General features: G+C 32.7%; 1 pseudogene; it reads right to left on the bottom strand.

The window, feature by feature from the left end:
* Positions 1-8,095: 8,095 nt before the first annotated feature.
* LOC100010403 (suppressor of cytokine signaling 6-like) lies at positions 8,096-9,631 on the bottom strand (annotated as a pseudogene).
* Positions 9,632-13,821: the final 4,190 nt, after the last annotated feature.

Genomic DNA, 13,821 nt, shown 5'->3' with positions numbered 1-13,821 from the left:
CTTATTTTTCCTCTTCCTGTCTCATTTTGTTTAGAATATAAATTATAATTCTTTTTTTAAACATTTGCTTTAGCTCTTCTAGGATTCTTGTTGTCAAAGGGTACTTTTTTTAAAGCTTTGCTTATATCATTTTTTAGGCATTTTCTTCTTCTGACTTTGACTTGAGCAAGGTCTTCTCTTAATACAAAAGTTTCCCCTTAAGTATCCCTCAAGACCTTTTTGCAACATTCCCATTTTTCCCCAATTTTTTAGCACTCATCTCTTTCTTTTACTTCTCTGAGAATTCTTGTTGTCCTAGGTTCCAATTAGCATTTTTCTTTGAGGCTTTACTTTAAGCTCTTTCCATACTTTTCTCTTCTTCTAAGTTTATAGCCTTCCCTATCATTGTGGTAGGTTTTATGGTCAAATTCTTCTTCTTTGTTGTTGTTTGCTTATTTTCACAGTCTTTTTTCTTAACTTTGAATTTTAAGCTGCAATTGAGCTCTGCTTACCCAAGGGTGAGGAGGCACTATGTCAAACTTCAGGCTTTTTCATGCTGCTATTTTCAGATATAATTCTGAAATATTTTTGAGCTGCCAAGGTAGCCTTATCCTAGTAGAGATGTGGTCACGGCTCTCCTGGTCTGCATTCTGGTCTTTACTCATGAGATGCACCTGTTCCTACAAGTACTAATGATCCTCTTGACCCTGGTACTGTGACCATGATCACTGCTCCCTTGTGACCATGATATAGGTAATAGTTATGAATTAGCACCAGCTACAGCAGTGCTAACAGAAGGTCCCCTGTAATCTCTTTCTGATCAGTTGTTCTACCCCCATACTCTCTAGACTGAAAACTCCTAAAGTTTCTGATACTTCTGTTGTCACAGCCCCTCAAGGTGCTGGGGTCCCTGCTGAGTTCTGGGCCTGCACCCACTCTGTTTTTACAGAACTCTCCTATATACCTCCTACATTGTCATAGGCTGAAAAATTACTTTCTCTGACCTTTCATTGGCTTTACTGCATTAAAATTTGATTTAAGGAGTTATTTAAAAGTTGTTGGAGGAGAATATTAAGAGAGTTTAGCTAAATCTTGGTTTCTACTTCATGACCCTGGCTCTGCCCCTAGGGGATGGTTTCTTTTTTTTCCATTTGAATTAGTTTATTTAGTCAATTTAGAACAGGGGATGGTTTCTTACACAAAGAGTTATGTGAACTTATGCAGAGTGGAATTAACAAAACTAGATTTATAGAAGGACAACAATATTGAAAAGACAGACTTCTTTGAAAAAATTAGACATTAGCAATAGTAACAATTAATTGTGATTCCACAGAATAATTGATAAAAGTACAATCCTTTTGCTAGAGAGGTAAAGAAAATGTTTTGCTTGACTATGCATATATGCAGTAGGGCTTTTGTTTTCTTTCATTCTCAATTTGGAGAGAAGGGTAGGGAAAAAGGTGGATTTTTGATAATTTTAAAAAAATTGAAATTGAAAAATATTTTAAGAATCATTGAAAGTTACAACCAAAAGAAAGGAGCCTAGACATCATATTTCAAGAAATCACAGAAGAAAGGAGAAAAGGGAAAGGGACCTGAAGCAGAATGAAACTTGCATGGTAGTGTTAAACATACTCATTCTTTCTTACCATCCTCTTTTTCCTTTTAATGAAGGGATGGGAATCAATGTAAAGGAAAAGTATATGAAAATAGTATGGAAGGAAATATACAGTTAGTAATCTTAACTATAAGTATGAATAAAATTACTTGTTGTTGAGTCATTTCAGTTGTGCCTGACTATTCACAACCCCATTTGGGGTTTTCTTGGCAGAGAAACTAAAGTGGTTTGCTATTTTCTTCTGCAGCTACTACTACAAATGAAAAAACTGAGGCAAACAGAGTTAAGGGACTTGCTCATGGTCAAACAGTGAGTAAGTATCTGTGACCAAATTTGAACTCAGTAAAATGAGTTTTCCTGACTCCAAATCTAACACTCTATATCCACCGTTCCACCTATCTGCCCCAGGGGATTAACTCACCCATAAAACAGAAAAGGTTAACAAAACAAATTAGAAACCGAAATTCAGTAATATGCTATTTAGAAGGACATATGAATCATAAATATATTAAAATATTAAAATGGGGGCCTTATGAAATATATTTTGTAATTTTATTGAAGTAAAAAAGGAAGATGTTGCATTCATTGTCTGAGAAAATGTAATAACAAAATAGGTCTAATTAAAAGAAACAAACAGGGAAACTATATTTTGCTGAAAAGTAACATACAATGAATTACTAAAAATACATATGTATGCATGAAGCACCTAAATACTTTAAGGGAAAGTTAAACAATGGAGAAATACAGAGCAAAACTATGATAATAGGAGATGTTAGTGTGCCATTTTCATACCAAGATAAATCTAAATCAAAATAAACAAGTAAGTAGTTAAGAACATAATACAATTATGTAAAACTTTAAAATGATAGAACTGTAGAGATTATTGAAGGTGAGAATACATCAGTTGTGCTTGGAAGATGAGTGAGAATCTACCTCATTTTATGATTGTTTTATTATCAATTTCAAGATTTGATTTCACTAAGATTATAGTTTTAGTATAGTTAATCATTGTTAGCATAGATCTCAGGAAAATTCTAGGAATCTCTCACTTGTCTGACTCAACCAGCAGGTGTTAGTGTTTTGATTAAGATGCAATTCTAGCATAAATCAAGTACTGTAAAAGTTAAATTAATGTATTTGAGCATCTTGCATAAGAATATTCTCAAGAATAGATACCACCCTTGGTGATTTGTTGGTGACCTTCTGTAAATTTACATCTTACTTAATCAGCTTTGGTAAACTCTCTTATTTGTCTGTTTTGGGACTATATGGATGCCCAGTGTAATTATATGATACTATAACATTTTTTTGCTGACTTTTTGCAGTTACTAAGTTATATGCCTTTGGTAATGTTTTTATAAATACTTTACTTTTACAGAAACTACATTTTTATATGCTTACTTTCTTTGTTTATATAATGCTATAATTTTTACAATTGTTGACCTTAGTGCTTGGGTTATGTTTATGGTGCTTTGACAAACCTAGATGTAATTATAGTTTATCAAGTATGGTATAATAGAAGGCCACTCTCAAAATTCAAAGTCTTTGGTCTTGAGCAGAGTTAGGCTTTATTGTGAGACTAGCCCTCTCTCAATAAACCTTTCTTTTTGGCTATAAGACTTTGTTTTTATAAATAAATGAAATCTACTAATATCTTTCTTTTCTTTTAAGCCTTCTGATCTTAATTGGCAAAATAACCATAAATTTATAAAATGCCATAAGTTCCTAACTTTCATTTAAAGCATAAAATTAGAATAAGCCACAGTAAATTTCACTCTTAACTTCTGCATTTTCACTGCCTATTATTACTGTGAAATCTGTTCTTGAAATTATGCAAACATGGGGTATAAGTCACTTTGTGACTAATCCTCACTCCTTGGTGACTAGTACCAATACGAATCTGAATTTGTTTTTAATTTGGTCAAGGATTTTTACCAGGGAGAAAAGTGAGGAGGTAAATGGGGTGGTTGTGAGACATAGCTGGACAGTGACAGCTATATTCCCTCCAATAAAGCCATAGCTGGACAGCCAGCAAGGGTTTCCTTCTAGTGAGGCATTGTTGGGTAATTTACCTAGTCTGCACCAACTAGGTCCACCTGTTCTCCAGGTTACACCCAAAAAACAGAGAGATGTCTTTGAAAATGGGGACTAGTCTTAGTAGGAGAGAAATTCCCACATATTCTCCATTAGAAAAATTATTGATTGCATAGGACAACAACCTGTAGGCAAGGGAATGGATAGGAATAAAACTATCATATTATTTTAACTTGTGTAAGATTCTCGGGAAATTTTAATCTAAATTTTGATCTAAATTTGGAACTTTGGGCCTTTATATTCTAGACAAATTAAAATCTCTTCTAAGAAATGATTAGCAAAACATGGTAACACTTAAAATAGTTGGTTTATTGCAAAGAATTATCTACTATGGATTTTTTTGTGAATGAAATTTTTATTTATACATTGTATCTATAAGCAGATACATAAGTTCTTATATAATTCTTTTCCAAAAATGTGCAAGAAATTACTATAATTTTGTTTACAAACCAAAATACATATTAAAATAAATGGACTTTAGATAATTCTCATTCTGTGGTGTGCTTAGTACAAAATGGTACACACCTAGTTTGAAACATACAGAAAAGTATAAACTATAAACTACATCAATCTGGATTGCAAGTATTAATTTCATGGCATTCCATCACCACTATAAAATTTCTTTAATCCAACATGTATACTTAATACAAAATTCTATAAGAATTTTTTGTGATCTGTGGGTGTAGAGATTTCCCCATGTTATGATTAACTATTAATAAAAAGGATGTTTTTAAAAACATTCTTTAAAGGATTAAAAAAGTATTAAAAGAAACCAAATTCGTGATTACTACTGTACCAATGATTTTAGTTTAGGATTTAAAAGTTATTCCTGAAACAGGGGGTTGTTCCTTATTAGCGTATTCAACAATACTATCTATTGCTGGTAGTGTAATTCCATTTTCAAATTCATAATTCACATCCTATGAAATGCAGTTAGGATTAAAATAAAAATTATTCTTCTGAACCAGTCATAAAGTAATATCTCTTATTATGAAAACTATGAAAAATACAATATTTTAAAATTGGTATTTCTGAAAGCAGTGATCTTAAAAAAAAAAATTTAGACTTTTGTGGCACCAACAAAATTGAGACATTGCATATTCATTCCCTACTTAAGACTTTACTAATTTCCGTCCTGTTTTAATAATACTGGTTCAGCAATTATAAAGTAATGTTTAATGTGTAATTTATATTATTCATCATATTCCAATAAGTTAGCCTTTTGGCACATTGTTTTCAAGAGCAAGATGGTTGATGTAAATGGCTGGTTCAAAAATTCTAGATCAAAATTATTTTACTTTTAATAATCATTTCCTAACCCAAGAGTTTGTCTTCCAAACTTTAAGAGTATTGCACCAGAATGAGAGCAATTTTACCTTTGTGGTTTGTTTATTTGTTTCAAGTACTTTAAATGACGTTCTGTTATTCTTCATTTTACATAGTACTATACTATAAGTCTGAAAATAGCTTTTGTCACTTAACATGTTTTGTGAAGATACACTTTTCCTCATTTTTGTATTACTGGCAAAAGAGGACACAACTTTCCTTTGTTGGCATAAATTTGGACTATGCTTATATGACACACAAGTCATCATTTAATACAGTCCTCCAAAAGTCAGTCTATCTAGGCTGAGGGGAGTGTGGGGTGTGGTTGTGGTTAGTAAAACTGCATCATGCAAGCCCAATAATTGGGTGACTTTGGATGGTTTTATCTTACCATTTTCAACAGCCTCCTTTATTTAACATCACAGACACAACCTTCTTAGTTATATTGTGCTACCTCAAACTACGATGACTGAACAGCTGCAATGCGCTCATCTCCATATTTATGACTACACATTAATTTCTTGGCACATGTTTTTAATTTTATGGGTAGGTTACAGTAATTTCAAATTAGGTCAGCTTTAAGGATAAAACTACTTTAAAATTTTTTTTATATTATGGACACTTGTGAAAGTACATCAACAAGTGTCAATATGAATCAGAAGACCATTACTACTTGTATTTCAAAAATGCAAAAGAGGACTATAAAACATTCAGATAAGCCAAGCTAAAACAATAACACTGAATTCAGAATTCAATGACCAGATCTTAAACAGAGTAAAATATATGAAATCATTTCAAAATGCTGTCTTCAGACTATGATCAAAATTATTCCATGTAACCAATTTGAAATACAAGAGTGGTCTAAAAGTTACTGGGTACATCTGTTGAGGGGGTCTAATAAATTAGAATCTTTGTGGCAAGATGGGAAAATGTTTATTTAAGAGGAAGGCATTGTCAATATTTCTCTAACGAATTTCTCTGCATTATCTCTCCAATAAAGCCAACAATAAACAGGAATTTAGCATGTGGCCTTTTGTATCAATTAAAATGTGATGTTTAAAAACCAGTCCCTTGGGAGAAAACAATCCCCCATAATATTATTTTGCATAAGTTCAATATAATTTTATCATTCTTAATTCCAATGGCTAATAGTGAACATTTGAATTATAATTAATCCTATTTTATTAAGTGAAAAACAATTTAAAAACAATTAAAGAGGCTTCTTCCCATCAAGATACAATACCAGAAAAATGAAACACTATCCTTCTCTCCCTCCAAGTGAAAGCCAAATAGCATGGGTGCCTTTTCTGGGTAAAATCTTTGCCAGTTCTGATTCTCCAAAAGCAAAGAAAAAAATCAGAATAAATAAATTCTGACTAACAAAGTCAGTAAGTTCTATAAGTAAATGGGAATAAGAGGAAGAAAATGACAGCTTAGTACCAAGAGAAAAGCTTTCAAATCTTCATCTGATAATGCATTGTTTTCCTTTAAAGCTTTTTAATTTAGAAAAGAAATTAAGTTTATTCTAAGCAAAAAAAGCAAAGAACAGTATATTATAACACCAAATAATGATAAAACAAAAGTCATTACACATTGAAGGAAAAATAATAGGAAGGGAAAGAAATCCTCATCATTTTACTGATTAAGAATAATGAAAATTTTTTGATTTGCTATGAAATGGACATTAAAGCATCTATGAAGAAAGGGATGAACTTCTCAAAGTAAAATATAACTACTTAAAATAACTAAGTTCTGGTCTTTAAACAAAATGTATAATTTCATATCAGTGTAGTATAGGGTCTAATAGATAATAAAAAAAAATTTACTTACTAGCAAATGCTACTTAAATTCTTTGAGCCCAGATTTCTGAATTTATAAACCATTTTCCAAATGGAAGTAAAAATGGGGAAGCATTAGGACCTCAGTACTCCTGACAAGGGCTTGCTAATTCTTAAATACATACACTCCACACTTCCCACAGAGTTTTATCATATAATGAAATTCCATGTAAATCAAGCACCTTTCCACAATTAAATGTGAAAAAAAATATTTCTCTACAAAATGGTACATTAAATTTTTTTTATCACTTTTAGAGTTGAAATTGAATCAAATTAACAAGAATAATTGGTGTAATCAAATTCTGACCAAAAAAATGTCAAACAAATTAAATTATATATAAAACATTTTTATCAAAGGCCAATGTAGGTAACATAAAAATGGATGCTGGCAAAGACTATACTATATAATCTATTATTATGCAGTACTTCTTCTATTAATAGATCTTCTTTCATGGTGAAATTTATGTTATGCCAATTTGTGCTCATGTTTAAGTAAGGAGAGGCTGCATGTTCTGTATTAGTAATTACATATTATTCAAGATTTTTAAAAGGAATGCCATTTTTGACAAGACAGGCAAGCCATAAGTTGAAGATGGAAGCAATTAAGTATTCAACTTTTTGGAACCAAAAGACAAATAAAAACTCAGAGATGATTAACAAAAAAAATGACTGTTTCAAAAGATGCTGCATTATTACATTTCATTTACCTAAAACTTTTATAATTTTATACATTCCAAATTAAGAGTACTTTTTAAGAGTTTAAGATATTTTGAGATACCAATTTTCATTTTTTTGGTACTGGTTTCTTGAAGACTATCTTTTGAACATGGGTCATTTTAAAAAGACAAGTGACAAGTTTCATCCAACTTTACTTATGGTTGAATACAAATGAAATGTGCTTTTTAATGCATGAAAATCACAGTGGATAGCAGCGGCAAAGGATTTGGGGAAAACTAAGGATAATCTGATAATTCACATTGTGATTATTCTGCACATTGATGAAAGATTTCACACTTCTAATAACCTCAAGTTTTTTTCCTTTTAAAAGAAAAAAATAAATCTAAGACACCATGCTAACACATCCATATACCCAAACAAAACAAATGCATACTCCTGTTTACACAATAAACTGAAATAGTTATGGCAGCAAAAGATTTTGATAGCAATGAAAGTTTGTAAACTCTATTTCAGTCTCTTTTTCTTGTTCCCAAAGTGCAAGATGCAAGATTCCCATAAGCTTTCAGTAGTGCTTCTCTTGTAAATAATCCTTCATTTTCTTTGGCAAAGGAAGTTTTTGACTCAAGTCTATTCTGGTGTACTGATGTATTACAAAACTACACAGGTACTGTAATGAATGCATCTGCATGAACAATACAGGATTGGTCAGTCTGAACAGGCAACAGAAACCGTAAATAGCAAAAAGCTCCATTTTCAGAGTGCCTGATTAAATGTTCAATTAAATCAACTATAGAAGTATGCCCTTCCACATCTGGTTGTTCATAAAAGCTAAACCTACCATTTGAGTGTTCAATTCTAGTGTGAAGTGTTTTACCATGGGAGTGAAAGCTCAAGCTTAAAAGGTAACAGTCATCAGAACTATCACGAACAAGAAAAGAACCTTCAGGCACATTTGCCAAATTTCCTTCTGCCTCCCAACGTGTAATTGGTCCCCAGTACCATCCTTGTTTTGCAAGTTTTTTCAGTTCCTCTGTAAGACTTGTCACAACCATAGGGCCACTATTTTGCAGAGTCGTAAACTCTTCCAACTCCAGGAGAAGTGTTAGGATCAAAATTCAAATGGCAACGCATACTTTCAGACACATGTGTATCTGTGCCATTCAGACTACTAAAGTTCCTTTGGATTTGATTATTCTGCATTGGCGGTAGCAATGGTGAGAGTGGAGGGACATCACTATGATTCACTCTTGGGCTTTGTAACATGACTCCCATGGTGCCAATCAACAAATCGTTAACTGCCTGATCCACGAAGATATCTGGGGCAACTACTATGTCCTGATCTACCTGGCTCTCACCCTCATGGAATGAGTTCCTTCCTACCTGAGAAGGAACAGTTGACACTTCCATGGGAGAACTGTCCAGATAATAACTATATGATCCTTCCAAAGGATACATTCCCTTATCTAAAGGCACAGTATACTGAATGTAGTCCTGAGGCACAAGTCCAATAAGTACAGGCACATGTTCATCGATGTGAAGATGCAGGTCTCCATTTTGAGATTCTGTACTTTTTAATGCACTGTTTTGTTCTTAGAACACACTGTCAGACTGCAAATCATGAAAATCTTTTTGAACACCATTCAGTGCTGGGCTTGGATTGGAGGAGTGAACTTGACTCTTACTTCCATCTTGATACAGGTCTATAGTGATGATTACGAAGGGACGTTGACCTTAATGGTCTTTGAGTTCTTACACATTTAAAGACTATTGGAGCTGATGAAGAGGAGAAGGTATCCTCATCTGCGGAATTCTCAGATGGTGGGCTGCCCTTGCCTTTTTGCTTTTGTTTTCCTGAAAGTTGCCTTTTTCATGTACCCTTTAAGCTTTCACTTTTGGATCAATTTTTTCCACTTTTCTCATCTTCACTGTTGATTTCACAGATGGCCAAATCTTTATCACAGCGGCTACTAAACAAGGAATCATCTTTTCCAAAGTCAGTGGTTAGTGATGGTTGTTGAACCACCACAAAATCATTCTCTTCCTTACTTTTATTCAAGTTGAAAGACTTCAGAAAGGTCTTAAGACTGATTTTCTTCATTAGGACTGGTTACCAAAAAGAGTTGATCAATTACTTTCTGATACACTCTTCCCAAAATATGCAACAATGCTCTGTTCATATGTTTTCTTGGCTTCATTTAACCTTCAGGGCCATTTCCCTGCTGTGGAGCCCAGCTCCCTCCATCGCCCCTGCCGCCGCCACCATGTCCTCCTGCTCCCTCTACTATGATTTTTAAAGAATACAGTCAGAGAAAAAATGAGATTGCCCCTTTGGCTCCAGTTTCCTATTTCAAGCCTAAAGGAGAATTAGACAAGGGGAAGAGCCGAGAAGATATCTGTCCATGCCTTCCCTTCAATAAACAACAACCAGTTAAATGCTTGAGAAAGTCTAACCAACAATAAAGACATGCCCCTATAGGACCCTAATAAATACTAAATTCATGGCATTTCCCCAAATGGAAAGAAAGGTCTCACAGTAGTTTGCCCAATTATGCTCATGTTCACCCTGAGAATCATTAAGGTGAATCATTATATTGTTTTATGCCAAACTTTAGCTTTTGCATCAGTTTTTGACCACAGTTTTTGATTATAACAAATTGTGTTTACATTAGAACAGCGTTTCTCTTTATTTCATTACTGCTATTTAGTTATTAATAATGGTCACAAAGTACAAGAATAGTAATGTGTATAGCTCTAATAAGCCTAAGAAAAGTCATAAAATGCCTTTGTACAAGCTTGTATGAGATACCTATTAAATGATGAGATTTCTATTATATGTGATTTTCAACTTATATGAAAAGTCTTGAAATGTGTAAAGTGGGGTACTGCTGTGGTTTTCTTTTTCTGTTATAATTCTTACTAGGTAACAAGGTTTGTGTTATAAAACAAATTTGGCAAGATGTCTACTTTCTGCCATAAAAAAAGTTTATATTTGTAAATTCATATGGTCCTATTTTTTCGTTAGGAGTTCATTTTTGGCCTTTTCAATTTCTTCTCCTAGATATGATTACTTAAGTATTCCATTTCCTATCCTCTTAATCTGGGAAAATTATACTTTTTTGTACATGTGTCCATTTTACTAATTTTATTAACATCAAGTTAAGCAATTCTTAATTTTTTTATTTCTTCTTCTTTGGTCATGGCCTTTTTATTTTTGATACTGGTGATTTGATTTTTCTTCTTTATTTCTTTAAATCAAGTTTGCTAATGACATATATTTCATCTCCTGAAAAAATTGCATTTATTAGCTCAATCACTATTTTTCTTACTTCCAAATCAATTTCTTTCTAGATTTTCAGAAATTCAATGAGTATTTAGTTTGTTTTTATTTACTTTTTTGTTTTCTAATTGTTTAGTTACATGACCATTGAATTGACCTGTTCTTTCTCTTGTTGATAAATTGTTTTAGAGATATAAAATTTCCCCTAAGTACTATTAAAGGCATCTCAGAAAATTTAAATGTTTTCTTTTTGCTTTTAATTATTTTAATAAAACTATTTTTTATTTGTATTGTGATCTATCCATTCATTGGGATTAAGTTGTTTAGTTTCTAATTTATCTCAATCTTCTCTCCAAAGACACTTATTGAATATAATTTTATTGTATTATGGTACATAAAGATGTGTTAAATATTTCTGCATTTATTTATTAGATCATATGCCCTAATTTTTGGAGAGCCCTTTTGAAATTTTTAAATATCCCCCTTTCTATTTCTATTCAATAGTCTCTTGTTTTCTCCTTTATCTTTCTCTTATAAAATTTTATTCTTCTTAAATTATTACTATATTATAATTCTTATTATATATTACTCTTTGGTTTTTTATTAGATTTACCTAAGATTGAGAAAGGCAAAATGAGAGCCTCCTCTATTATAGTCTTACAATCTATTTCTCCCTATAAATAATTTAATTTTTCCTTTAAGGAATTTGAATGCCATTTTCATACTGGTTTAGAATTTATATTCATTGTCTCTACCTTTTAGTTAATTTTTTTACCTTTACCTATTTGTAAATTATACTTTCCCTATTCATCACTTTAATTAATTCTATTTTTATTGTTTCTTTGTCTGAGATCATGATTCATTCCTTTTTAATTTTGCTTTAGCTGAAACGTAGTATATGCTCCTTATTTTGATTATGAATATATATAAATATATTTCTTTTCCAAAAATTTTTCTTGCAAACACTATGTAATTGATTTCTAATCTATTCATCAATTTTTGGGTGAATTCATGCCATTAATAATTCAGTTTTAATCATGAATTATGTTTTTTCTCTCCATTCTGCTCTTATATTTTTTCTTTTTCTTCTCCTGGTTTCCTGACAATTCTTTAGAAATTTGTTTTGCTTCATATTAGTCCCTTCCTCTTAATTTCTCTTTCCCTTAACCACTTTTCCTCCTGTTTTCCTACTAAGTGAATGGAGCCAACTGGGTGTGTGCGTGCACATGTACATGAGCATGTGTGTGTTTCCCTCTTTTGACCAGTCTATATGAAAATGATCTATAAGCATCCATTTCTCCCCTTTCCCCGAAATAGCCCCTTTTTTCCTTTTTGTACAGGTCAACCTCTATATACCAATTATATCAGATAAAATTTTACCCATTTTTCCTATCCTCCCCCCTTCCATAATGTATTCCTCTTCCCTCTTTTTCCATTTTTCATGCTTAATGTCATCAAAACATTAAAATCACTCCCAAGCACTGTGGCTAATTAGATTCTCTCTATGACCACTGACAGTGATAGAGGTCTGTGAGGATACATATATCATAGCCCTATATAAAATATAAACTGTCTAACTTTGTTCAAGTCCTTAAAATGCTCATTGATTTTATTTAAACCCTTACCTTCTGTCTTGGAATCAATATGGTGTATTGGTTCCAAGGCAGAAGAGTGGCAAGGGCTAGGCAATGGGGGTCAAGTGACTTGCCCAGGGTCACACAGCTGGGAAATGTCTGAGGCCAGATTTTAACCCAGGACCTCCTGTCTTTAGGTCTGGCTCTCCATCCACTGAGCTACCCAGCTGCCCCTGCTCATTAATTTTTATAATTTTCATGACTCTTGACTCCTCTCTGTATATGTTAAATTTTCTACTGTTTTAGTCTTTTCATTAGGAATTCTTGGAAGTTCTCTAGATCATTAGAACTTTGTTTATTTTCCTTTTGTAAGATTTTTTTTTCATAAATTATTCTTGATTGTAAACCAAGTAAGTCTTTAGCAGTCTCCTATTCTGAATTCTAACAGCAGCTCCTTTTGTAGTGGCAAAGAATTGTCATCTGAGGGGAATGTCCACCAATTGGGGAATGTAGCAAAGGAAGGTAAAAGTAGCAAGGATATAATTGACAAGCCTGTATTCCAAGAGCTACTGGGTCAGGATTCTAAGCTGTTGAATGACACAGGTTTCCAACTGTCAGTCTGGAGCTGAAAGTGGACCCTGGAAGGTGAAGATCTAATCTCTCCTGGACATTCCTGGTCAACTTGCAAGCCACCTCTTTGAATACCATTAAACAAGGGTGAGAGGAAATTCTCCATACCCTCTGGTGGACAGAATGGAAACTTGGAGGAACCTCTCTTTCCTGGGACATCTGAGGACTCAGCTGGATGGATCCCTGTACCTGACCCACCAAATATTCTCTTTGTGTGAGATACCTGGTTCCCTGTTAGACCTACCCTTAGGAAACTTAGGTATTTAGTTTAGGGTAGTTATATATTTTAATAACTGGGATAAGTCAGATGCAAACCCATTCCCCTTATCCTCCCTTACCTTTCCCTTCTTTGTTAATAAATTCATTTTATTTATGTGCCATTCTTCCCTTGTGTATAACCTTCCATTCCCCTTTCCTAAAAATCAAAATAACAGGAATGACTTATCAAGTTATGGTATATGATTATAATGGAGTATTATTAGTCTATAAAAATGAGGAGGAGGACAATTTTAGAAAACCTGGAAAGACTTACATGAATTGATGCAAAATAAAGTGAGTGAAACCAGGAGATTATATTGTAAGATGACCAACTGTAAATGGCTTAGCTAATATCAACAATATAAAGATCAAAGAAATTTTAAAGGATTCATAATGAAAAATACTATCCACCTCCAGAGGAAGTGGGGTCTGAATACATATTGAAGCATTCTATTTTTTCTTTATTTTCTTCATTAGATATGCATGCATACAAATATATACAAATACACATATATATGAAAGAAATTTCTATATTTGTCTTTTTCTATA

This window comes from Monodelphis domestica, chromosome 3, assembly GCF_027887165.1.
Source record: "Monodelphis domestica isolate mMonDom1 chromosome 3, mMonDom1.pri, whole genome shotgun sequence".
Classification (NCBI taxonomy): Eukaryota; Metazoa; Chordata; class Mammalia; order Didelphimorphia; family Didelphidae; genus Monodelphis; species Monodelphis domestica.
This window is presented reverse-complemented; position numbering and strand designations above follow the sequence as displayed.